Source organism: Fopius arisanus, unplaced genomic scaffold (assembly GCF_000806365.1).
Source record: "Fopius arisanus strain USDA-PBARC FA_bdor unplaced genomic scaffold, ASM80636v1 scaffold00016, whole genome shotgun sequence".
Lineage (NCBI taxonomy): Eukaryota > Metazoa > Arthropoda > Insecta > Hymenoptera > Braconidae > Fopius > Fopius arisanus.
Genome location: NW_011887755.1, coordinates 1,435,048 through 1,462,849, shown reverse-complemented (window position 1 = coordinate 1,462,849; position 27,802 = coordinate 1,435,048). Strand labels below are relative to the sequence as shown.

Here is a 27,802-nt window from a genome sequence, read left to right as displayed (position 1 = left end):
TATTGCGGGAATCGTTTCCGTTTGTGTCAATAGAAATGTATTATCTTCATGATACCTTGTAATGATTGAAAGAATTAAAACAACTGTCGATGCTACCAAAATCCACAAATTTCGTTTTGCCGACACTGAAACTGCTCAATTGAACTTTTTCATTGCTGTGGTATTTTTTTTTTGTATTTTTTCCGCCAGATTGGTCGAAAAAAATTCAATGAAAACGAGGGGGACGAGAGTTCGTAACCCCTTCAGGCACGCACAACAATAGTCGAACGGTTGTACGAGTGTAGTTGTTTGATCATATGACAAGCTGTAACAGTGGTGGAGAATAGAAACTAATTGACAATACACACCACTTTAATATCGTGACACCAAATGGTATATTGTTTGGGAGACTCTAAGAAAGAAAAAGGGAAATGAAAAAAAAAAGAAGTATCAGGGCCACGGACAATACTTTCAGCACGCATGAGCTATCTCCATTGCCCTCTGGTTGAGCGGGCATGAACTAAAAAAAAGCGTTCTCTGGGTCAAGAGGAACCAAGTTTAAACTATCACTGGGAATCCACACAATTACTTGTTAAGATAAATTTTTTTCAACTGCCCTTCAGTCCTCATTCACCACAATTGTCTTTACATTTAATTACCCCTCAATGTGAAACACCACGTGACTCACATTTGACGTCAGAATGACAAGTTTTGTTGGTAAAGCGCATCGGTTAATCTGACTCACAATGACGCATACCTGTATTTTCCACGCTTTCTTTTATTGATCAAAGGACAATCAGTTTTAGTTATATGAATAGTGAATGCAGATTATAGTTCAGCGAAGTGATGAGTGAGAACTAGACAGAACGTGTCAATGTATTTCCATCCCAACTTTTATTTTTTTTAAATGCCTTCTAACTGTCGTACATGTTCATTTCCGTCATGATTTTTTATTCATATTGCTATTTGTGGAAGTTCATTCAAAAAGTGAAGACAGTCAGGATAATACAATTTTTTAATTCTCAACTTTGTCAAGCATATGTATTATTGAGTGATTCATGAAAACTCTGAAAAACTCGACAGTATAGAAAATCATTGGCTGTGTGGGTGGTATGAGACGACATGTGACCCTGGTCTCTGATTCTGGTGTGATATTGTAAATGACTATTACTTGGTTTTACCTTCTTTCAGATGAATAATAAAAAAAGAATACAGGACAGCTCACGAAATTTTCGAGGGGGATTAACTGCTAATTTCTCCTTACCACGAAACCCTGAAGAATTGCACGCGACGAAATTCCAAATGTCGAATATCTCACGAGAATCTCCCGTCACAATGCCTACACGCACTCACTAATTCCACGACTATAAATATTTTTTCCATAATAACCAGAAGATGGACATTTAGATGTCGACCTGAAGCCGATCACCTGGTGGGCACAGAACACCACCACTAAAAAATGACTAGAGAATGATGAATGAAAGCTGGAAGAGAATGAGGTAAATAGCGACGAGTCTCGTCGGATGACTAAACGAAAGAGCGAGGAGTGACGTGAATTAAAGCCACGGTGGGAGAATTCTGTCTCGCCAAACGTGTCTGAAATCATCGGCAGAGACTCAACTCAATGTATATCTACGTTTATTCCCATCCACTCGACCGACATCCCAAGTCCATGTTCAACGTATATCCCAGTACAACCATTTCCTTCTCCCCCATTTCCCTTCAAAACTATACATTACTCTATCTCTCTGAAACGACATACATCTCGGGGCGACACATCTCCCACGCCTCAATCTGCTCAAACTTCGTTTTCTCTTCTCCTTGGCGGTTCAACCGCTCGTTTACAAGATTTCACGATAAACTTCATGATGATAAAAATCAGATGAATCCAGGAATCACGTAACAACTGGAATTGTCACTCTTGAGAAATCCTATTCAGTCGATCTTGTCAATTGAGTATCGATAGGCGAGTGAACAGTTCTCCTGGGGAAGAGCTGAGACGTGATTGTGACAATTGCCTTTATTGCTGTTTTACAGCACTCATTTATTCATCGAATTTCCAAACTTTTAGCTTGTCCGGGAATTTTCAAATATTTTGATTTTTCGTTTTCTAAATTTAATATTGTCATATATTTCGAAGAGAAAAGGGCATTCTTCAACTTGAATCACCAACTGGAGTCATATCAAGTGAAAATACACGAGCTACTGATAACACTGATGGAAAGACTTCTACACGGACTTGTGTTAATGCTCTTGACGTCATTTTGGGTATTAATCTGTGTAGGTATTTGGCCTTATAAGTGCAAATAACGATACATTATCGCCGATCCTAATTTTGAAGAAATCGATAAGAGATAAGTCTGTGACACGATGGAGATTAGACCGAGCAACAATTACAACTGCCTCATAATTTTTTCATTCCCTCCATCAGCGTGAATCATTGATTTTTCCATATATGTCATGGGTATACTAGTAAGCCTCTTTGAATTTGAATGGCCTTATCAGATTTAAATATAGAGCCCGTCTTCCGTTGGGAAAAATATTCCGAGTCAATTTTAAATAGCGCAAATCTCTGGAAATCTTCTTAGACGAATCGGCAAACTCATTCATAACAATTGTGCAGTATTCCTCATTTTCAAGCATTTGCAATAATTGAATTACTCCATGAAAAACCGAGACCGCACTGATTGTGAGAAAAAATGCTGAGAGAAGTTTAACGCCCGCGGCAAAAATGTCTCATTTATTCGACATGCGAGAAAATGAAATAATTTGTCGATGAGTAAAAGTGAAAGAGGAGTGCATGAACATATATTATTCAATGAAGTATTCACAGTATTCAGTGAAGGGAAGATTTTTCAGAGGCTGTCGTTGAATCATTATAAAGTGTGCAGTACCTATGACTAGAGGCGATGAGTTGAGAGTACATAGGTTTCCGGCAGTCAAATAGACTAAGTACGCAAAACACCAGAGAACAATTCTATTGGTAGTCTAAACGTGGGCAGACGACGTACGCAACTATTGTACATAAGAATGATGGATAAACCGTTCTAACCAACTAGATTATGTGGTACACGTTTTCATTCCAATTGATGTTTCATGAGTTACAGAGTAAATTGAAATTATGCGCACCACAGATTGCATTGATGAACAATTATCCTTGATCCAGCAAATGAAAAATATGGAAATATCTCTTCATTGATTTTTAATCAATTTTTTACACGGCAATAAAAGTGATTAATAATTGAATTAGAGTGACGAGATTATTTATTGGCTTCATTGTAATTTTGGATTTAATTGTTTGGTTGTATTTTGGGAATTGCAGCATTCTCTGAACAATTCTAATTGCAATTTTTTTTTAGGAGAGGTCACTGCGTACGTCACTCTTCACGTTGCAACGCCCATTCCGGAGAATTTTTATTAATCCTTGAGAAAAGTTTGATTTCCTTTTTCTTTCGTACTTTATAACTCGAATGTACAGAGTGCAGTCATCCGAAAAAATATTCAGACAATGGAGCACTGAAGGGTCCCCGTGAAACAACGGATGATTGATGACGAAAAGGAGTAGGAGATGTTCATGATAATCGTCAATGCAGTTATTCGTATATAATTAATATAATAATTAATATAATAACTCCATAAATGTATATAATCTGAAGGGAAATGCTGACTTATCAGTCAGCTTTGACGTCAATTCCCAGTAGCATATGCGTAATTTAAAAATACTTAACGTCTAATAGTCCCAGATAGGAAGATATAAAATTCATTATAAACACCCAAAGAAGAAAAAAAAAATGGAATGGAAACTGGTGCTTTGGAAGATTCTTAAATATTTGATTGATTGATTCTTGATTCTTCAACAAATTACTCGCGATGCGCTTGCCGCTGTGAAAATGTTGACATTTTTTCAGCATCACTAGCCGTACGAATTTGGATATCCCGAGTCATGTTTCACGGGTATGAAATTGACGTTGGAAAATGTAGGAATGGTTGGAGCCGGTAAAAAGCCTGAACAGGCCAGTGTTACGGAGAGCTCAGACTCCGAGTGTTATATAGCTTTTGAAGCTCTCTCTCTCTCATTCCCTTGACGTAGTTTGAAAAAGCTCCTCTCGCTTGCGACTGTCTCGAGGTCTGATGGCTGGCTAGCACTCCCAAAATAATGTTTAAAGCATTTGTAAATGTGTGCGTATATATGAGAGAGTAGGAAAAGTGACAAGAGTACCCCAGACAAGTAGTGGACCAAGTTATATCGGAATAGGACCGACGAGAGTGCGAGAGCCGGGCAAGTTCTCTGGGTGGAATATTACATAATATTCTCTCGGCTGATTTGCCGAGGAGCGGCTTATCGCAGTCGCGTGTGTCTCATTTGTTAAGATACAGGTGTGTATGTGTGTGTGTGGGTGGTTGTCAAGGCGTAAAAGAAGGAGAAGAAAACTCTGATGTGCGTGACACGGAATGAGCATGACAGTAATGAAGAAAGGGGCGAAAGCATTCTAATCAATCGTCATTGGCGCACCCACACACAGCTCAATGAATGTGCTATGTCTCACTGTGAGTGTGTGTGCCTGAATTCACGGAATAATACTTACTGATTTAGTGAGTGTATCAGCAGGTGTGTCCACGGTGTGGTGATACCTCAGGGGGTGTAAAATATTGACAGAGCTTTGAGGAGATGAGGAATTTATTTTTATGAGATTTTTCTTATTGTTTTTTTCGCACAGTGTCACATAAATTTTTTCTCTGTTCATTTAAAACGGCTAGGCACCCGGTGGATTTTAGTAACGCGCCGCGGCCTGCCACTCTCTTACGTTTTCGATGCACACTAAAAATAAAATTGACTCTCTAGCGAGTCTCAAACGCCCATACAGCCCCCCTGCGAGCCACGTTACATGCGATTCCCCTCTCGTTAACTCACTGTTTCTCTCTCACGCCAATATTTATTTTCCATTACCCTCTTCACTCGCTCTCACACTCACTCAGGGATGCAGGCATGCACGAGGTACACGCACAGACTTGGAATGTGCAAGTGAAAATTATTAATGTGGCTTTTATTGGGATTGACGGTGGAGCGGGGGATTGGCAATCATCGTTATTCTCCTGGGAATTATTTGTTTGGAGATTAACTAGTGATTATTGAGTTCCCTCGGGAATTGGGTTAACGCACCCGTCGCTAACTCCTTGCGATCCACCACCACTTTCGTCCTATCGTTATCTCCTCTTCCTTCGCCACTTCCACTTTTCTCGCCACGGTCCACTTCTCCACCTTATCGTTCTCACGTTTTGTACCGTGAACGACACATTTATTAACACTAGTACACCCCACTTATCACGAAACAATTTTAATTACAATATTGTCAATAATTGCAAATAGTATCTCTCTTTCAATGGCCGAATATATCTGCAACATCGGGGGTATTCCCGAACTTTGGCACTCCTCGCTGTTCCCTGGCTGCACAGCCACTCATCCTCATACCTCTCTCTTCTTTTTATTATTATTTTTATTATTATTTTATCCCCTTGCTATTATATTCCTCTCAACATCTACGATGGCTGTTCACATCCGAGATGAAGAGGGGGTGAATATGTATTAATTCAGAGTCTTTGAAAATCAAGTATCCCCGAATACAGCGCCTTCTATTCCACCTCCAATGTCACGTCGCCCACCCCCCATGTACTTTCTCACAATTACGAAAACTCCAACCCTCACCGTGGACATCCACTCGTCTACACGTTTTACAGTAATTTACCAATGGATAACAATCCTGAGCCCTCCACCAGTGGTAATCTACCACTTGCACAAATCCACCAGTCACCTCGTCTATTTTTTTGCCACACCTGCCTATTTCACCTCCATTTTTTGTAATTCTACACCATACATTGCTCTTAGATCGCCAATTCCTTTTCCACTTCCTCCTCGTGGGGCGCGTCAAACCATCGACCTCCGCTATCACGAGGATCCAGTCAGTAATTACCACCTCGATGCCGATTTTCATCTATTGTCAATATTTATTATGAATATTTACGTACAATCATCTCGTTACGTCATGATTTCTAGAATGACCAGCGTGAGGAAGGAATTATGGTGGTGGCCTCTTTCACTGAGGTTAGTGGTTTTGTGGTGGATTGATTCACGGTGGACGGTGTTGACGACACTGGTGCCTCCGTCGGACTGGCAGTGTAACGGCTACCAGGAAGAAGGCTGGGGCTCACGCGCTTGCGCCCAATACGCGCCCTTGCACCACCCTTGTCTGACCGAAACCCACCACCTCCTCCACCACTTCCTCGACTCCTCTCGCATCCCCTCCTGCTTTTCATCTGCTTCATCCTCCTGACAATCCCTCTCTCCACTTCACTCTTTATGATACTACTACTCGCATACCAATATTTCACCTATTCGACCATTCGACCATTTGACCAATCCACTGAAAATCCGTACACATCTTCCACATCTTCGCGACCAACTATTCCAGAACCTCTAGCCTCTCCCTTCTCCTCTCTCATATTATTTAACCATCTCCTCCACTCTAAAGTGAAAACCTCATTCAACAAAACACCGTAGGGATAACTATTTCCTTTGGCTGATAGATTCATAATCGGGAGCTTCATGTGATTTTCCAAAATATCACTTCTTTTTTCTCTCTCTTTTTTTTTTCATTCAGCCGGAATTTAGTTCGTCCTCTTCCAGTGCACATTTTCATTACGCCTTATTGACAATATTCTTGCAGGATTAAATACCACAGTGGTGGTAGACCATGGAAGGACAGACAATGTCGGCCAGACGCAACATTAGAATGGCAAATTTATTGCGCTATTTTATGTCTATTTAATGATGAGCCGGAGACTGGGTAAATTAACATTTTTTCTGTGACGCCTGAGTTCCGGCAAATTTCCTCCTATTCTCCCGTCATTACTTCTGGGGGAGGGCGAATTATGCATCTCTTCCTCTCATGGCCACATTTGTTGATAATTAAGGGAATAAATGCAGAAAAAATGACGATTCGATTCGATTCATTATGAAAATTCGGAGAGAATGGATTTTTAACGTTAAACTGAAAAATATTTTTTTTTTTCAGAATTTCCCGAGGAGGATTGAACGATAAAGCTTTTCTATTGACGCACAAAATGCGTAAAGTTTTTTTTATGGTACTTTGCGCCTGATTGAACTCGACTGACGCGTCACTGGTTCAACTCATTTATCCTCTCTATTTGCATTTAACGATATTGGCATGTACTCTATTACAATGGTGTAGGGCGTAGGGGGAGGCTAAAGCGGTTGGACGACGAAGAAGGGCGGAGGGATGGAGGGATGGAATGACGACACTGGGAAAACTGAACTGCGGGTGGTATAATCACGAGATTTATCGTTATTCCTTCTATTCCTTTCATTCCTCCTATCCTCGTGCTCTAGTATCCAAGAGGAAGAGAAAAGTAAGACGATAGTCCATTTTATAGATATGGAGAATAGCACGTCTGAATCGATTCGAGTGAGTCAATCTCGGACTGTGTATTTAATACAGGAAGAGCTTGATGGCTCATTTTTCTTGGCATCAGATTTCCTCGAGCACATATCGTCTTGGAAAAATTGAATGGCTTCATATTTGTTGTTTATCTCATCACTCGTATTTTTTTTTCCTCCATCCGCCGTTCGATGCTTTTCTCTTCATGGATTTTTCGCAATCGGGAGGATCTTTTTTTATGACTGCGGACAACTGAACAATTTTTTATTCTAAAAGGAGAAAAATATTATCTGTTATGTCATTGACATTATAATGATTTGGGCCCAGAATCTCGTGGCATTAGCATTTTTAATTTGTCACTTCTATCTTCTCACCTCTGGTAAGAAACAATTAATTTTTTTCTTTAGCGGTAGTTCCGTGATAAATTCATGTTTAATTCACCCGGAAATTCATGCAGTCTTAATTGCGAAACACGAAAGTAGACATTTCAGGAACACAAGAGGCACTTGGCGAGTCAAAATGCAACGAATGGGTTTGGATAATGGAGGAATATTAAGAGAAAATAGAATGTCGTGGGGATAAAAGAGGGAAAAAAAGATGAATCGTCGGGTTGTGTCAGCTGAGGCGGTGACTGTAATTGGTAGGTAGCAGTGTAAGGGCCATTTATCCTTGTAAAAATGTATATTCGAATAAATTTGCAGTTAAAATATCCATCAAACATGTGTGGATGGATGTAACTATGATACAAAGTGGAGGAAATCAATTGCGTAATGTGGGGGATGGATTCGGAAAGGCGTGAGGAACACTTGTGAGAGTTTGTATTGTACTGTGTGTACTTGCCACAATGAGCAAGCCCTCACTCCACAATTTCTTGATGAAAATACCAGGACCCTCTCGGAATTGCTCAGTGACACTTAATAAATACGCAAATTATCGTGTGAAACTCGTCATTTCATGACGCACATGGCAGATTTAGCCTTGGTTATTATTGTTTTAATAAAAAAATGTTAAATACCATAAATTAAACGCGCTAATTGCGGAGGTCATTTCCTATTTTACAAGGAATTAGAGCTGTATGATGTAGGCCGTTCTTTGCGTCATTGTCTGTTGCTCTGAGTACATAATCGCGGGAAAACACGTAATGCCTGAATTTTCGTCAGGTTTTGAGGGTTTGATGGAAATAATTAGCCAGGCAATCGAGATAACGACGAATGATAAAAAGAGTAATAGACTCGGGGGTATATAATTAAGTTAAAATTTTTTGAATAAAAAAATATTCCATTCTTTAACTTTTGAAATACTTGGGAAATCAGTAACATCACATTATCCATCCCATTCTGTGCATTCGATTCTGGTCGTTAGGAGATGTTCTTTGGAAATAAAAGTTGAGCCAGAGAGAAAGACGATAAGATATGGCGATTTAATAAGTGAACGCTCAGCAAAATTGACTTATCTCGTTTCACAACGTTGCCATCGAGGTTATGAAATTGAGTAACCCAATACTTTCTTTTATTGTATGCACAAGAGGTAACTGAAAGGAAATTGTTCCGATTCTCCAGATTGATTCAACTTCCGGACCTTTCGATTTACAAATATCTTATTTGCATATTTTTATTTCCAATCTTTGGATGGAATTGCCAGACAATAAACATCCCCAGCAAATGCAAACGGCTGCATTAAACAACGTGTAATTAATTAAATATTGAAATTCCTTGCATTGTCCGGGGCAGTCAATTCCATTTCAGTTCAATTATCCAATATTCGAGGCCACGGCGCCAATACGTTCAAAATTCTTTAAAAATCTGCTCACGCTCTTTCGGGATTGCATCGTACAATAGCTCTTCATTTATCTCTATCCCCTTACCCATTTCGATAGTGATTACACCCTCAAATCCTGTGCTCCACTCACGCAAATATCAGCCGGGAGAATAATCCGGCGAATATCGGCCGACCTCTAAAATCATTGAATTGCCCTCATGCTTCGAAAAATTCATCGCCACATGTAATTATTAATTGGAGAGAAAAGGTCAATAGGAATGTCCAAATTCTGTAGTATTATCTCGCTGCAGATGCCATCCCGATAACCATAATTCTCACTGAATTATATAATTGATCAATAATTTTAATCTGCCGCTGATAACCGTTGAGATACAATCGTGTCAGAGCGCTCAGTCAATGCTCGACTAATTGGCAACACAAAATCGTCGATGTATTCATTAACTCGATGAGAAACTACTGCAAAGCATTAGCCCAAAGGCCTCTTCTACTCTTCCCTGAAGAGTTGTTCACCTTGTCCTTCAAGTAGTGGTGGCCACCGATGGTCAGACATGTGCTGCCAGATATGGGGAGTGGATCAAGCCAAGTGGAAACTGCCTAACCCATAAAGACACAAGGGATCATTCCAATTCGCTTCCTACACATCAAATCATCATCCCCCCCCCCCCTTTTCCTTTACCAATCGGTCGTACATTTTCACGTATTAATTCGAGTGAATGTGTGTACAGAATGGAATAGGGAATTGCGCGCAAGCGCTTGGACTTCGTTTCGATCGAGAGAAGGAGAGAGGCAAAATTAGAGAGGAGCAGAGAGAATCCGGGTGCGCGATTCGAGTGTCGACCTCTCGAAGTTGTCTACCAGTGAACTCAGTGGCAAAAGTCGACATGAATGACGATTCGAGTGTCTAGGGGATGCTCAATCAAATTACTGAATTTTCAGCGACTACTTAATGTCAGCTGCAAAATTATTTCAGTTCACGGAACGCAATTGATAGTCCGTCCGGGATACTCTTTGTGGAATAACCCAAGGGTTTAATTCTCGATTCATGTTTTTATGTTATTTATAAATCATTGGTTAATTTTATTGCCTGAGTCAACCGGTGCGAGTATGGCCCGATGACCTTTCTTTATTTGTCATGATACCGAGAATTATGTCGCTCTATTTATCATTCAATTTGGTGGTGATAAAATCATGTACATGTCGATTTTTCCAATTTTTTTTTTCAGTTTTTTCTGAGGAAATTATTTATGTGAATGAAATACTTTATTTAGCATTTCTTGGCGACGAATTGAGATCACGAACGATCGGTATCAGAAGGGGGATTGTTTATCATTGTTTCGTAAGTATGTTAGTCCAACGATACTTAACAGTTTATTGGATTGAACCGATTGAATTGCTGAGGCTATCTCGGATCTTTCACTACCAACCGAATATTCGTTTGTCGATTCTTGATAATTTATTTATCAGACAAATCTGATAGATAAGATTATCAAACATAATTACTTGAATCTGGAATTATGTAACAATTTGATGGCACCAATTGTTTGAATTTATAAAAAATATATATGAAACGCGAATATGGATTTCTGCGTTTTGGAGGGGAGGATGAGGAATTTTTTTTATCAATTTTAAGATCAATCAAAATTTCAGAATAGTCTGAGTACAACTACGTGTCACTCAGGAAAATAATCGAATGCGAATGGGTGCAATAATTGATATTTGATATTTTCAATGAGGTAAACGTGGTATTGAATAAGCGTTATCCTATATTCTCTGGGTTACCCTATAATTTTTCTCTCATTTGGGACGTTGATGAGGTTATTCTCGATAATTTATAGTGGTCTGGCATTGACTGATGAATGGTTGAAGCTGTGTGTACGAGTCGAATGAGTATACGCGTTTTAATCTCAACGAGCAATTTCTGGAATACACTGGCTGGTGCCAGTTTGATCGTATCAAATATCTGGGATCACACGAGGTTTCTCAATTTTTTTAACCCAATGCCCAAAGTGCGTGATAAACAATCGTGGGATCTCCACGAATAATACTTGGTTATGAATTATGTAAGGGGGTAAATTATGTAAAACAATTTTTCTCATACTATTTTGCTGTTGAATGAGGAATTTTGCGATAGCACCCCAAATAGCCCTCTCCTATTTTCTTTGAAAATGAAGACCAATGATAAACCGACGCATTCCCTATTTTTTTTCTATTTCTCATTGATCCACCGAAAAATTGCAATGAAAACCTGGGACTTTCCTCTGCTTAATTAAAATAAACGAGAAGGGCAACTTTACTTCCAGCACCAATTCCATTGTGGAATATGAATACCTTATCTAGAATAACATAAAAATGTTATAATGAAATAAAACGTTTACATCGAATTATATTTTCCCATCTAAAATTATTCTGAATAATATTTTTGTGGTTTTGGATGAAGCAAAAATAAGAAGTGTCCCCAGGTCGCTGTTAATTTCACTACACCCGGGAAAATTTTCCAATTACCAATTACATCTCAGTAATTAATTCATTTGGATGAGGTCCAATGCGTGATTCGCGTCCCCCAATATTTTTTCTCCCCGTTTCAGAATTACGTCACATTAATTTCGAATTTTATTTTTAAAAGGAAAGATCAGAGAAGACCTAGGGCCACCAAATTTTCCAATCCCATTAGGGATTAGGGATAATTACTTTAGGAGGAGATTCAATCAAATTGAAGTATTTTTAATTGCAGAAAAAGGCGATAGTGATGATAAGTGCGTGAAAATTTATCCATGAAGAAACTTTTCCGCAACATTAAAATTTCGAGTAAATAGATAATACTTTGCACGTGGGCATTTCTCAGTTTGGCAATTTTCTCGGTACTTATGAATTTATTATTTAGTTTCAAACAAGCTTGGGGAATAAGTGGATGTCCAGACTAATTCACTGGTGAATACGCAATTTCTCTTTCTCTCTCATTTCCGGTCAGTTGAAATGACTGCTGGCGCCATAAAATCCGCTGGGACTTGGAACATTTCTAGAGTACAAAAACCAAACACTACTCTAGAAAATCTAATAAAAAAAAAGAACAACTCTCACGTGACCCAATTGGCCATTGAAATCTGCAAACGTTATGAACCCACAAAATTGAGAAGTGAAACAATATTCGAAAAATTTCGGTATCCTACAATACTCTGTGGAAAAAAGACAGAATCTCCTCGTGACAGCACATTTTTTTTTATCAACCAAGGCTTCCATGGCAATGTACAAAAGAATGGATTTATGGGTTAACAGGCTGAGGTCGTTGACAGGTAATCACACGACGGTGACAATGTCTCGTACGATTTCATTTAACGATGCGGTCAGCGAACGAGGTTATTGATAAAGATAGAAAAATAAATTCTCCACCGGCAATAATCCAAGTGGGAAATACAAAAAAGTGGTATAACTGTGTAAGAAGGGGAAAAAGGAGGAAAATCCTGTGGTACCGAAAGAGGAAAAGAGAGTGTGTCTGGCTGGGTTCGTCGGCTGTATCGATCGGCGAATCGTAGGCGCCACGTAGGCGATACCAAGACCTATATCGTAAATTTCTCCCTCACGATCGTACATCCATCCAATGTAGAAAATTTTCCTTTATTATGATTTTTATCATCAACATCCTTCGGACTGACTTTCCGTTAGTCTCTTCAACTCATTTGGTTATTAATTATTTTGACCTTTTGAAATCGCGAGGCAAGTGATTGGATGATTTGGTCCTTGGTACTCTAGAAATAGCAGAAGTACCAGACTACCCGAACAATTCACCGAAAAATGTTATTCTACTCATAATAGATGGGTCATAATAAAGTAACACCAGAAATTGGACGATAAAGGGGATGAATTATGGAGCCACTTGAATTACTTGGCACGCAATTGTTTACGCAGTATGGATACCGTAATCTGTTTCTCATGAGGAAGGTAGTAAAACTACAAGACTGGGATGACCTCGGTTTAATGAAAAAATTCAAGATCATGCAAATCTGTACACCCATCATCCAATTTTTTATTTTACCCAATGGCGCCACTGACGCTGTGGAACTCTATCTCGCTATTGTGTACACAAATGAAAAATCCCCAACACCAACCGCCGCTCGCTCGGTTGAAAATTATTTTTGGCATTCAACGGTTTAAAGCATCACGCCATTGATTTTTCGTTTAAAGAGAATAACGAGCAGCAAAGGGAGTTAATACACTGGCTTGGTATCGGTGCGGAAGTTGAATCAAATCGCGCAATTGAAATATTTGATTGATCGGTTATAAGCAGCACGGCTATGCATCTATTCAAAAATTCATTCAACCAATTTCTACACGGATACTATTTTCGCTGAACCTTGAGCAAAATTTTCAGAGAATCAACGCAAGAAAATAAATGAAGATATCTCATTACGAATATGTAAGCACAGCGAAGTGTTTAGTAACCCAGAGTATTGAGCACGTGTGAACTAGCCTTCATCGCGCTAAGAGTATTTATTTCCCTTCGTAATGCTCCACCCCGCCAGTCAAAATCCGATGACATTTTACGGGACAAATCACGACGAATCCGAAAAAAAGGATCCCAATGGAATCGAATGGAAAGGAAAAAAAAAAAGCCCGGATACGACAGTTGAGTGATGGGTTTCCGGATAAAAAGCGCTGCGGGACAAGCTCCCGTAAATTTTTAAACGGTAGGTACTCCAGTCCAGTAAATCCAACCTTTCGCACTTGACTGCTATCCCGTGGGAAGAGCCATTTTATTAGGAGAGAGTGAAATGAAAGAGTTGCAAATATAACTGATGAGGATAACAAAAAGGATTGAAATACTTAAGGAAACGGTTTGGAAGGTGGATGGAGAAACGTTGATGCGTTCCGTATTGATCGGACAGTGCGCCTCACGACCAGTTTTACCAACCCACTGGCTCCATCTCTTTTTTTACCTTCTCTTATCCTTCGTCTCATATTTACTCCTTTTTTTATCATCCTCCGTGGTCTCGGCAGATGCAAGGATATCACTGACATTCTATCGATACTGTCGAAATCCCATATTTTATTTCTTCATCTCCAGTTCGACCGCTCCCTCCGTATCTTTCAATATCGAAAAATCCTCAACCCCGACCAGAACGTCAATTTCAGAAGTTGAAACTTGCATTGGAAGATTTTCAAAGGTTATAGCAGCGAAGGAGTGAAACAAGTGTGACGTCTGACCTTGCAATAATTGGAGTATGTAGCAAAGTCTGGTTAAAAGTTATCTACTTCTTGATGGAGTCAAAGTTCCACAGCAAGTTTTCAGGAGGGGCACATTATCAAACTGCGGGTCTTGGGTCAAATTGGATAGCAAACATGTAACAGAAGCCCATCGGCACATTTTCCAGCTACATCAAAGGAATCAGTGGGTATAAAAAAGAAAGGGTGACTGTAATCCCCTCGTGACCAAACCAGTTTTTTTTTTCTACTTTTGATTCTACGGTTTCAGCTTTATCCAGTTGGGATATGATAACCGGGGATGAGAAGGTACTGGAGAGACATTCCAGTGTTCTCTGTCAAATATTTTCTGCGGAAATTATGAGTTCATTTATCGGAAATTTTTATCATTCCCCGGATTCATGGCATGTATCTATATGTATGGCATTCGAAATAAACTCGCCTCGATTTTTTGTCCCTGGAGTTTTTATTTTGAGAATGGATAAGCAGTTATTGCCATTATTCCGATGGGCTTGCATCGATTATTCAATTACCTCAATACGGATCTTCTGTTTCTATCGGTCTGCGGTGTTGTGGTACAGTCAATAGAACTACTGTCACTGATCTGAGACATCAATTGGGTATGCATATGGAGGGAGAGTGTCGTCTATTCCGAGGATATATTACACGAGAGAAGATCAAAGATCAATCGACTACTTAATAGACGGCAGTGCATTATTGATTATTGCATTAGGATTTTGGTTTTGGAGAAGATAAAAGGTCGAGGAAGTGTTTGATGGAATCCATACATATATGTATGTGGTATCTGATAAATTTACCTGCCAGTTGTGAGCTACGGATTCTACCGCATATTATCACGTGACAGGTCCTCCTTGTATCGGTTATTTCCGACTGCTTCGTGTCTGCTACGCGAACCATGCGATGTCGTGGCACTCTGTTTTTTTTCTGTAAATTTCAGAAAATTAAATCGTCATTGATCGGTTTTTTTAACGGTTGGTGAACATTTTAAACTACGGATATTCCTATTAAAATCTTAATAACTGCCGATCGAATTACTGGGAATATATATCCACTGGATTTATCGAGCTTTCCTTTGATTTTGAAATATGAATTTTTTTACCCCCCTGTTCTCCCAGACAACCCGACAGTGATGGATTCGAAAATTTCCCTTTGTTATTCCCACGCAAACGCCCATTTCTTAATAAAACATGTTATTCCGAAAGTTTCAATGAAATGTAATGTATTCTCATTGCCCCTTTTCTCGTTTTTCATAACCGACATTGTTGGTCTGATTGCGATACAGTGGATTCAGTACCAACTATTCCAATAACTCCACGTTTCCAGTGAAAATAGCAGAACCGATCTCCCGAAGAATGTTCCTATAGAACGCACGAGAAAAGAGAATATGTGGCTGGTATGTATACATGTATATATATGTTTTGAGTACACCTCGAAGGCTTGAACCATGAGACAAGTGCTGGTATGTGTGGGCGGTTCAACGTTTTGCCGATCTGGATGCAATGTTTATACGTGTCTGTACAGTGTGCAAATGACTTGTGCCGCGTGTAACTTGGTTGGGCAAAGAAAGTTTCTCCACTAGGGCAAAATAAATAGAGGAGAAAATATAAACAGTAGCTGAAGCATGTATCGAACTACGGAAATTTTCCCCTCAGTGAGGGAATTTTTTTTCTCGCTCAATGAGAGTGCCAAAAATTTGGGAGTCTCTTCGGAGATATTTCTAGGGAATTCGAGGCTAATTTTGGCTTGCGAAGGAATCCCAAATATTTCAGAGATGTTGACGGTGCATAATCAAATTAGTTGGTACAAACGCCAGTCTTATTACACTGTTGGACATTTTTCACGAGCATCTTCTGTGAAAACTGTCACTTTCAGTTGAATAATTGCATGAAGATGTGGCTACACCAGAAAAATTGGGATAATTATATTTATGGAGTGAAATTATTTGAAAATTCAATTGAACTCAATCAGGTTGGAGCACTCGTCGTTCTGTTCACGAATGCGAGATTTCATTACTTTTCTCCCTTAACCGAATGCAACTCTATGATTTTTTTTTTCTTTTCCAACAGATTGCGCATTATTCCAGTTATGTCGTTCGAGGCACTTTATCCATCCCGTCATCATCATTTAGCCCCATTTTTGCCCTCCCACTATCTTTCGAAATGCCTCTCGCACCTGCCTAATAACCACACCGTCCTTTAAAATCTGTGTACACAAGTTGGTATCTATCACTTTCGTTTAAAGTAAAAGAGTACCAGCTCTTCGGTGAACTTGTTGGAAATACTCCCTAACTAAAGGAGATAATCAAATTTCTGTTAAGATCTTTTTTATAGAGCTTATTGAGACCTGAAACAAAGGTTCTTATGAAAAGCTCACTATCTTCCTTAGTTTCGGATATATCAGTTAAAACTTGAACGAACAGCGAGGTGAAGTTATACTTTTTGTTTTCAGTTCACTGGAGTATTGTGGAGTGAAATGCAAGCTTGATAATAAAAGGGAATCAATTGTGAAGATTATTCAAGCAGTACCTATATAATTGAAAAAAAATGTAATTGGCTAATCCCACTTCCATTTTCTCTCTCGTTACTTTCAGCGGAGGGACATACCGTTGTAAAATTATCCCTCAACAACAGAATTGTCTCCGATTCCGAACTAATTCTGATTCGAACGTTTGTAAAAGGTAGATGCAATGCTAAAAATAAATACGACGCTCACTTAGAAGAGAATGGTATCAATAACCATGACCGTCATATTTTCAAGCATATTTCCTATTTAAAGAATTGAATGATTGAATCATCAAATTCTTGACAATTAAAATGTAAAGAATTATCTTTATGAATTCTAATATTCTTGTTGAGAAAAAAATAGGGCAGAGTATGACCTCGTTCGTATGCAATTGTGTGACGACATACTTGCACATTCTCGGAATTCTGAAGGATTCAAAATCTCAATTCTTGATACACGGATGATTCCCAAGTGTTAGCAAAAGAGGACAAGATGAAAGTATGGATTGTCAAATCTCCGAGGTGAAAAGAGCGCGTGTGCTCTATCTCAATCAACCGGTCATTTTCCCCCTCATGATCTCAAATTAAAACGATAGTGTATTGATTGTCAAAGGTTAAATGCTTTTTCTGTCCTCGTCCCCCATCTCGATTCTCTTGACACTTATTTTCTCTTGTTTTTGCCGACCGGTCTGAGTTTCATTGGCTGGGCGAAAACTAGTTAACAAAACGGGACAAGTCTATTTCCGATGGCAGAGACCCAGATTATACCGTAAAATAATTTTCGTCTTCGGATGTGTGCAGGTGGTTTTGGGGTCATAGAATTTCAACTAGGTGAATGCGTTCGTGAGTATTATCCGAATAGTCACTGACCAATAGCAAGTGAAGTTAGATCACGGGTTCATCCGCATTTATGTTACTCAGACACGCGAGCACAGCTATTGGGTGCATACCACCCACTCTGAATTAGTTGAGGCAATCTCAGTTTGAGTGCAATGGATTAACGACAAAATTATGGGCGTAGGTACCCTCACAGGAGAGTTCGGTTTTTAATGCTGAGGCCCTTGTTACCCCTGTCGACTAATCTACTCACTTTACACATTTAAATTCACCCCCTCCGGCATATTGTTCAATTCATTGGAATAGTTTGCAATTGCGAGAACCATTTATACGCAACAATAATTTCAGGTTAAATTGCAATCTACCATTGGCCACTTTGATGACGCTTGGCTGATTTTTTTTTTTTCTAGCTGTTGGTTGACGCAAATTGTGGTCTCGCGTATAAAGAAACGTTTTAGATCGTCGTAATTAATTATGTCGCTATTTATTTATAAAATAGCGAGGACTGGAAGGGCACAAGAAAAATTCCTAGCTCGACATTAATTCAACAGCACTGACATCAGAGAGTGGGTTAGTGCGTGTCATGAAATGGAATCGTATCATGAAGAAGCCCAAGCTAGACATTGGGGCGAGTCATACTATAAGACACTACAAGCTTATGCTCTCATGCAGATAACTTCATCAGTACAGCAAGGGAACTCGAGGCTCAATGTGCGTCACAAACCTGTGGCGAAGACTCTTGACGCTGGTACAAATTCTACCCGAGAGAATGATAACGTCATCGATCCGATCAATCCGTCATTTAATATTCATAGAGCCTTACTCAACAATTCATTTCGTTCGCATTATGCACGTGACTCTCATGAATAATGGAGGGATGATATTTTTATTCCAGGAAACTCTAGTCCTCTAGTCCTCCACTCATTTCCTCGAGTGAAAGTTAATTAAAATTGTCATATTGCATCCGAGAAAAATCATAGACTTTTCATAATATGTCATTAAGATTTTATTTTAATTCAAGTACGAGTATAAGTCTCATTTCGTCGTCAAGAATTACGAACTTTAGGACTTGGTATGCAACGTAAAAGTTCTGGGAATCTTATTGTTCTTGGAGGACTCAATGACTCACATAAATAATTCATCACTATTTTATTCTTAAATGTCAAAAGAGGGTGGGGCATTAAAAAATACCGAGCAGCTTATGAATTGACCTCATGCTCATCGCTTTAATCAATGATGTAATGGACCTTGAGAACGACTACTTTCTCGCGCCGCGGGCGCGTGTCCTGTGCATTACCCATTGCGAATAATCGCCAATGACATACGATTCGCTTCAACGCATGTGCGGTTTCCGTTGTTTCCTCTCCATCCCTGTTTCATTCGTCACATATACATATGCCTCCTATAAATATCTCAACGAGATAAGCATTTAGTTGTGATAAAAACAAAGCAGAAGGGGACGTAATGTCAAAGTGAGGCAGTGGGAAAATGGCTTTTCCGAAAATGCCCGAATTTTTATGGCCCAGGCACTATTCACTTTCAGCAGTATTTTTTTCAAATACTCCTTATGAAATTGGATAAACAATTTCATACTGAAAAAATTCCATCTTTTCTCCATTTTTTTTTTTAACGTCAGGTGCAACAATTTTTATGATAATTCATGCGCTTGATGAGAATTTGGTTGTTGTATTAACATTGGCTAGCAAAATCGATTAGCTTGAGACATCATCATTGCTCATACGTATTCCAAGAAACGAGTATGACTAAGCCTTATCGATTCGGCTGAAATGGCATAAAAAATACGACTCCCTTATTCATGCTACCCTCTTGGAGGACCGCCCCAGAGGGGGAAACACGCATTTATTTTCCGGATATCTTCTCCACGGCAACATTTAATTATTCCTCATTCGATAACGAAATTATGGGTCCCCAGGCTCTTGCATCATTCGGGGGTGGAAAATCCATTGAATCATGAACTTGCTCTTCAATTTTTCTTATCCAACAAGTACAGAGACTGGAAGGTAATATATAACACAACTACACATTGTGCAGTGAGCTTTATTGAGGGGTTGGCGAGGGTGAGGTGCAAAAATAAAGAGGGGATGAAAAACAAAACAGAAAATGGGAACGGTTTAATTTCCATCTTCAGGTGAATATATTTGCACTCATACGCCAGTACAGCCGGGAATTTTCTCCTCTTCTGGATAATGTGCGCGCGCCGTCTGGTAAAATTATGACGTAATAGTCTCCTACGGACATAGGGGAAAGGGTGAAATCCGAGGAGAATTGAGCTTTTATTGCGCAAACTCCGTTTGCAGCCACTAGGTCTGACGTCATTGAGTCGTCACCGTAATCCAGGAGAGGCCGATGATATAACGGGATTGGAGGATATTGGGCCGGGGGCTTGATACAAAATCAAATTCCATAATCAAATTGAAAATTTAAATAGACGCCAATAACAGGTGACAAGCGTTGCATAACAGCATTGAAATTAATCAAGACTTTTTGGGTCAAATAATTTGTTTCATTGATCCTAAAATATTTAATAAACCCCACAGCCATCGGCTGAAGTTTGATTGAACTACACGTTTCATGACCGGACAATAAACAGGGGATCTTAATGAAAGAAGTTTGGGTTTCGATAGTCGCGATAAAACTTAGATGTTTTTCATCGAATGGGTTGATTTAAAAGCGCACATAAATCGTATGGAAAAAAGCAGGTTGTACCAAAAAATTCGATAGAATTGAAAACCAACAATTGAGAAGTGTCTGGTTGATAATTGATGTGAATTATAAAAATATTATGACAGCACTGGAGAAGTCATTGAAACTGAATATTTTCATGGGAAATTTTCAGACACACGATGTCATCATACTCCTCGCGTTATACAGAAATAAATCTTGTGACTAACATGTACCACCCATTCTCGCTGCGTTATACCTAACAGTCTTAATGATCCCCGATGGCAAATTGAATTTTACGCTAAAAACGTTTACGAGTTAAACCCCAATTTATTGACACCTCAGAAGATAAATCCATCACCGAAATTCGATAATCGATGGGCGAACCCCAATTCCTCTCCCAATTTCCCTAATGAAAAATAGTGGAAATAAATGAAAATTGGCAGAAGTTAATTGGAGAAGCTTGAAACAATGTGAATACCTGTAGCCCCTGGTTGTCAATACCGCGAGGTTACCGATTGGACGGCGGGAAAATTCGTCCAGAGGATTTCAACTTGTGAATCCACAATGTTGATGTTTCCATAATTAGCTCTCGCTCGATAGCCAGCTTCGGGTGCTGTCACGCGCATGTACGGTCCCGAAGACGGGCACGTGGCAACTCACTCACTCTTTTTCTGTCCCACCCTCTCTCCCTCCCACTCTTTTTCTGTCTTACCCCCTCCCTCCCCCACTCTTTTTCTGTCTTGCCCCCTCTCCCTTTCACTCTGTCGCACAACCCCTCTGTCTCACTCTAGCACACGTGTCTCGGCCCTCAGTCGAAGCGCACGACCCGAACGTCCATATAACTCTTAAATCACGTTTATCGATCGGCACTGCCATCCGATCGCACTCCCAAGTAGTGAAGATACTCAAAAAAATACCAACCGACACCAAACAACTAGTCAATTCGCAGAGGGAAAGCCTCGCCCATACCACACCTCTTATTCCCATTTTTACACCTCTTTAGCACAACTCTCCTAGCCCATCTATCCATCATATTTCAATGGGTCACCAAGTGCATGTGCACGGATGTATATGGGTCAGGGGCGCAGTTTTCAACTCTCATCGCACGCCTTACTCTTCGATAGGTAAAAAAATGCATTTGCTTTTGATATTTTTAATATGGTGTTTGCTTTTCATTCATTGTGGCTTTCTTCTGAAAATTTCACTCTGTGTAATGCTGAATTGATGGCGCAGACAAATGACTTGTTCCCTGGTTGAGACGCATAAATGGTCCAATGGCCTATTTTATTTTCATGATCGATTTTAACGTCAGTGAAGGTCCGCGACTGGTAAAATGTCAGGATAATGCGAATTGCTCTCCCAAATTGGACCGATAGAGCGAAGGATGGATTATTGTGTGGATGGATAACTATAGGGGTTTTCAGATATTGAAACATTTCAACGATTCAGGGCATCATTGTTCATGTATCAAAGTGTCAGTTTATACAATAGGGAGTTACTGGATGAAGTAATAATTTGTTTTTTTATGTATCCAGTCAATATGCATTTCACATAGTAGCCAAATTAAATTAGGAGAAAAAAAAAACAACTGGGAGATAACCCGGATGGTATTAAGCCCTCAGCCAGCCATTTTGGTAACTATGAAAAATTTTTTTTATGGTTTACACTTTTTCTGAACTATTGGTTTACCACTTCCTCGCAAACCTGTGACCTAAATCTATTTTAACTCTAACAAAAGCATACATCGATCCACGTTTCCTCGACATTGGGATTTCTTTCGTATTCCAATGAATTCCAATTAATTTTAAATTCCGAATGGTCTCACGCATTCGGATCCGCGACAATGAATTCCTCAAACTCGTCTGTTTGCTCACACTTTCACGGTGCCATTTAAACTGAGATCTCATGAGAGAGTGTAATATTCAAGTAGACAAGGTGAAAAATTTGCAAGTCGAATTGGCTAACAAAAGTCAAAGCGGAGAGCTTTAACGACGAAAACTTGACTGATTGGTGAACCAGAACTTGAATTAAGAATGAATTCCGTACCCTGGGGATTATTCTCCCAATTTACCCATTTTTTCTGATCTCTCCCCACTCTACATTCTCCATTATGCTATTTACCGAGGTAAATATGCCCCCAGGTTTATCAATAAATTTTTCTATCCTGTCAATTATCCTCATCTCGCCATCCCACTACCCGACAATTCCAATACGAAATAGAAAGAAAAAAGTGGACAATAAAAAATCTTCCATGCATCGAAATCATGTGAAAAAAATACTTGTATTGAGGATGTAGCAGCGTCAGGCCCCGTTGGTCCATTCTTTCCAAGATACCTTCTGCCAAGATTCACGAAATAAACGCAGCACGACTGAGAGTAAAAGATAATACATTAACATTGTTAAATAAATCACATGTCTTTCGTCAACGCCGACCGTGAGAATTTTTATTCTATTTCCAACCTCCGCTGGCCTCGGAAATGGGGCGCGAAGGGGCAACGGCTAATTAGAACGCCACGATAGAAATCCAATATGCCGAGGAGAGCGCCCTCTAACGCATAACGTTTAGTTAATCCAATATCTGTAAATGGCAGCAATGTCGGTACCCCTCATCTATTTTATTCTATCTCTTATTTGCACACCACCTATGCCCTCCGCTCTCTTGAGCTCCCAAAGGTATTCCATATGAAATCTAATCTGAAAGTGTGAGGGGATGAATGTGAAAAAATACTGGATCGAGCAATTACGGTGCATTAGCTCGAGGTGTAACAAAAAATGTGAGAAATGAACAGTAAAACGAAGAAAATGACAAATAAAAATGGACTCCTGGAGGTGGTGAGGAAGAAAAAACACGTGGCATTACGAGAGCACTCGGTACGTCAATGATACCCGGTAGCACTCGAAACCTCGATATCACAGACGAGGTGCTCACCAAACCACAAATACCAAAGAATTTTTCCTCTCAATTCATTGAAAATACAGACAATTTCTCTGACTCATCCACCAATTCTCATTGACCCCTCGTAATTACTTCATCTCATCTATCTCGTGACCTTGATGATGAGTTTATTTCCACTTGAACTGACATATTACAACTATGTGAAGTGTACAAGGGTGTTGGGAGGAGAACAAAGGGTAGAGCAGTGGGGAAAAGATAGCTAAAAAATAAAGAGGAGGGAGGATGAGTAACGAAGGGCTTTTAAGTGCACATCGGAAGTTCAAACTCTTCAGGAAAGTGTATGGCCGTTGATGAACCGATGAGTACAGAAAGGGGATGGGGTGAATTCGACCTTGTGGTGTATATACAACGGACATAAGCAGCAAGTACCTCATGTCTACGGTACAGGGGAATCACGCTTTAATAATTTGTCGGTTAGATCGATCGGCTCAATGGTCACGGTGAACTATTCCCGTAAGTACACCATTTCTGACAATGATTCCTGTTATTTATTTCATCTTTATACCTGTTCTTCTTTTCCTCTCCACACCACGGAGAAAAAAAAAATTCTCTCAAGTATATTTACTAACCCAAAGAAAATATATTTGGAAAAAGATATTTTTTATTTCTCAGTGCATGTACATCGTACAAACAACAAGTAATTTCGGGGACCAACAATCACGGGATGCAGTTGAAATTTTTAATTTCAGAGTGAAAGTAACAAACGACAAGTTTACAAAGGTGGATTTATGACGTCAGAGTTACGAAATCCGAGTGTTTCCTTGATGATTCATTATGTAAGGTATCATGTGGGCATATACCAGGAAACCTAGATGATTAACCTGCGCTAACATGCACTGTTCATTACAGTATTAATGGATGGACTCGGTGGGAAAAAAATTATTCTCTACATTACTCCTCAAGGGAATTGTACTTCGATTTTTTAGAGATTATTATACAGAGAGAAATATTCAATAACAATTACCTATTTTTTCTGTAAGTCCGGAGTAAATGGTCGTTGAGTAAAATTAAAAAGACCTATTACCCCATTTTTTCAGAGGATTCCGTATTTTTTATTGCATATTTCTGTCTGTGTAGTGCAAACGATTTGGAATGCTGTTGGTTGCATCAAGAGTGCAAGAGTGAAGAGAAATACCTGTAAGCAATTAACTTGATCTGTCCCCGAACTATTTCTTCCAACTGCAGGGGAAATTGGAAAATCAGTCATATGTATAGACAGACTAGTGCTATGTCGCCCAAAAGTTTCTAACCGTCGGCAGCGATGACGGAGGCTAGCTAAAAATAGAGATAGGCACATAACAGTGCATGGGAGGCATTGAAGCATCGGTCAGCAGACATTCCTTTTTCTTCTTTTATCGTAAAAAAATGAATAAATAAAGCCACTACGTGCCAACGATTGCTCGTGCTCGACGGATTTTCGAAAGAAATTGATGCCACACCAACACCCCTATGTGTTTATCTACCATGGATTTTTATTATATTATACCTTTTCATTTTCTTTTTCTCTCCATTGGCACATATGGAGATGCATTAGTGGACAGAAACGAGAATAGCAGTCTCGACTCACTGTATACGTGCATATTTCGTTTTAACCACCGACTCGACTAACACACGTCTGCTCATGCCTTCGTTTCATCCCACAATTACTTTTTCCACTGATTTCCCTCGGCCTTAGTCCCTCTCTTGTAACTCTACCATCCGAGAGAAGAAAAAATGAAACGAGGAAAAGGGCAGAAACTCATGACTCGACTACAACGTGAGTTATCTCACTCACTCCCTTGAAAATCCATCATCGATAATGCTGAAGCATGAATTTGAAAGATGAAAAGGGGAAAATGGAAAAATTGTGGATTCAAAGTCAATGCCCGCCGAATTTAAACGAATTAATTTCTAAAATAATGGAAAAACGAGAGGTAGAAAATTGACGAAAAATCCAACGATTACCAAATCCGTTACGAATAAATAAAAAAAACTCGGGCATATTTGTTATTTCAGTGGTATGTTTGCGTGCTGCTTATCGTCTAACCAACTGAAGTAATATTAATTTTTTTTCCTCTTTTTCTTTAAGGGGTCAAACCCCACACATGATAACGGGCTATAATCAGTCTTGTACAGGCGACCACGTTGGCAGATATAGTAGACCAAGCTGTTTGATAACTCATTGTGGAACAAGATTAAAATAATAAAAAGAGCAAGAGCAAAATGTATAACCAACTCGGCGGGAAAATTCGAATAGTAGATTGAGTGAGTAAAAGGGGTTGAAGGGATGATAATTTGAGCAGTGTAGTGTAAAATACTTGGACTAATTTTTAGTATCCTTACGAAGCGTGCGCTCTAGTTCGGGGGTGTGCGGTTGTAAAGGCAAAGGGTATAACAACACTTTGCGTGGTGGTCGTGGTGGTATTGATCGGGATAAGCACAGAGTGGCAAAATGGGAACCAGCTACTAACCGGGTTGCCGCTATAGATATGGTTCAGTAGGAGTGAGTGGAAAAGAAAGGATGGGAGATGTATATATATGTGTGTGTGCAAGGGGCTGATGGTTTTTGTCTGTATGTGTGACTAAGTCGACGAACGGAGGGAAAAAGGGGAGTAGGATATGAAAACGGTGGAGACGAAAGGTAACGGGCACAGTAACAGCAGTGGCAGCACAGACCACAGTGGCATGCTAAGCAAAGAGCTGAAACCTATATGTATACACACATGCATGAATATTTTTATGATAAAGTATGTGTACATCGGTGGGTGGAAAAAATGGGTGGATTGTATTATGTTGCGCATGCGAATAACTTGGCATGCGGGAAAACGTTATTTAGCGTGTGTTCACTGCCAAATGCCATTCCCGCTTGCCCCTCTACACTCTTCCCTGCCTCCTTGGGCTGTTACTTTTTTCGGTTGATGTACTCTCGCCTGGGGACATTGACATGATAATAGTTGGGGGCACGACGAGGGTCATGTCGATTCATGTGGCATTGTAATTATAGGCATCGATGGATTACTGAGGTAGTTATTTGATTTGAGTTGGGGGATGATTTACTTACGTTGATAATGCACAGGCACCTGTCGGTTGCTTAGACGGTTGCTTATTGTTCGTATCCTGTAATCGGTGGCAAATCCCTTCCGATCAGCCCTGAGTTTAATAGCTTGCACTAGGTATGACACTTTTTTTTTCGATAGCAATTCATGTACTGGTTGTACGGTTGATGAATGATTCAGGTGAAAAACTCACGCTACGGGTGTATCTGATATTTTTCCCTTTTATTTTTCAATGATATTCTTGAAATTCTTATCTTTTTACTGGCTTTTACTCCCTTGAATTTTCACCCCGGCGGCTGACCGGGTCACGCGCGCTCGCGCCCACTCCCCCGAGATATTTCCACCAGGAGGACGTAACTTGGCACTTCCGAATGTCGCGCCCGTTTTTCCAGATACTCAATTTATCGTGGAAATAATGAGTAATTTACGTACGAATCGCCCAATATTGAACAACCTATTTTCCTAATGCGGCCTCAATACTTGATCGATGATAACAATTTTCACCCTTATTCAGCAATCACGGAGCACAATTTTATTTAACACACTGCAAAATCACCGACAGTCATAAATATACCCGTTGTTGCACTAAACACACACGCCCTGGCTTTCTTCAGTTACAATTAATCAGCGATTATCATCACATTGATGATCGTTATCACGACTACAATTACAATCAATTAATCGTCGAACTAATTACAATAATTAATTACAAATGTGCAACACGATAATGAGCCAGTTCCCGCTGTAAATTTATTTAAAATACATTCACCGCCACAAACCCGGTCCGCAGTCTCCCTCTGGCCTCGTGCGCACTCTCCTCATTGAGAATAGATACTGAAGTAGAGAATATAGGCAGGCCAACGCCATTCGAGTATGGACGGCACGGGGGCTGGATGGCAAACCGGCAGCGAAGAGGAAGGGGTTGAGATTTGGAAGCGACCATCGAGGCGAGGCTTCGAAACCTACAATTCAACGCTCAAATATCTGTAAGATGGCAGTGCAAACGTATTCACCTCAAATGTGCAGAACCGTGGCCATTGGCTTACGGCTATTGGTATTCCCCATTTATTGACCCTGATTACACCAACTTTTTGCTCCTTTTTTGCTACTAGTCTGAGCCAACGGCGAAGACCAAATTCCCCGAGACTTTTTTTTTTTTACCTCGGGTATTCACCGTATTTATTGCTACTTTACTAACCCCTTGGCATGGTATTCGTGGAAAATTTCTATTTCTACCCTCTCATTTCTTCGTCTGTTGCGTTTGCGGATCTTTTCATATCGACGAAATCCCACCTCGACCCCGATTTCACGCGCTACAGCCTGGGCTAATCCACGCGCGCGTTCGTCTATACTTGTAAC

At 39.8% G+C, this 27,802-nt stretch overlaps 1 protein-coding gene across 13 annotated transcripts in view; it reads right to left on the bottom strand.

Moving 5' to 3' along the window:
- Positions 1 to 27,293, bottom strand: part of PMCA (plasma membrane calcium-transporting ATPase 3) — a 64,470-nt gene extending 37,177 nt beyond the window's left edge. For 8 of the 13 annotated variants that reach the window (XR_891927.1, XR_891928.1, XM_011300273.1 and 5 more), the window contains exons 1-2: positions 26,449 to 27,293; positions 15,227 to 15,353 (exon numbers count right to left, since the gene is read on the bottom strand). The gene's annotated coding sequence lies outside the window, so the exon portion shown is untranslated. Of the gene's footprint in view, positions 1 to 55; positions 308 to 347; positions 435 to 1,243; positions 1,516 to 4,565; positions 6,131 to 15,226; positions 15,354 to 26,448 lie in introns of those variants that run through there. The other 5 variants (XM_011300269.1, XM_011300268.1, XM_011300267.1 and 2 more) reach the window with 4 other exon arrangements.
- Between the last annotated feature and the right edge of the window lie 509 nt (positions 27,294 to 27,802).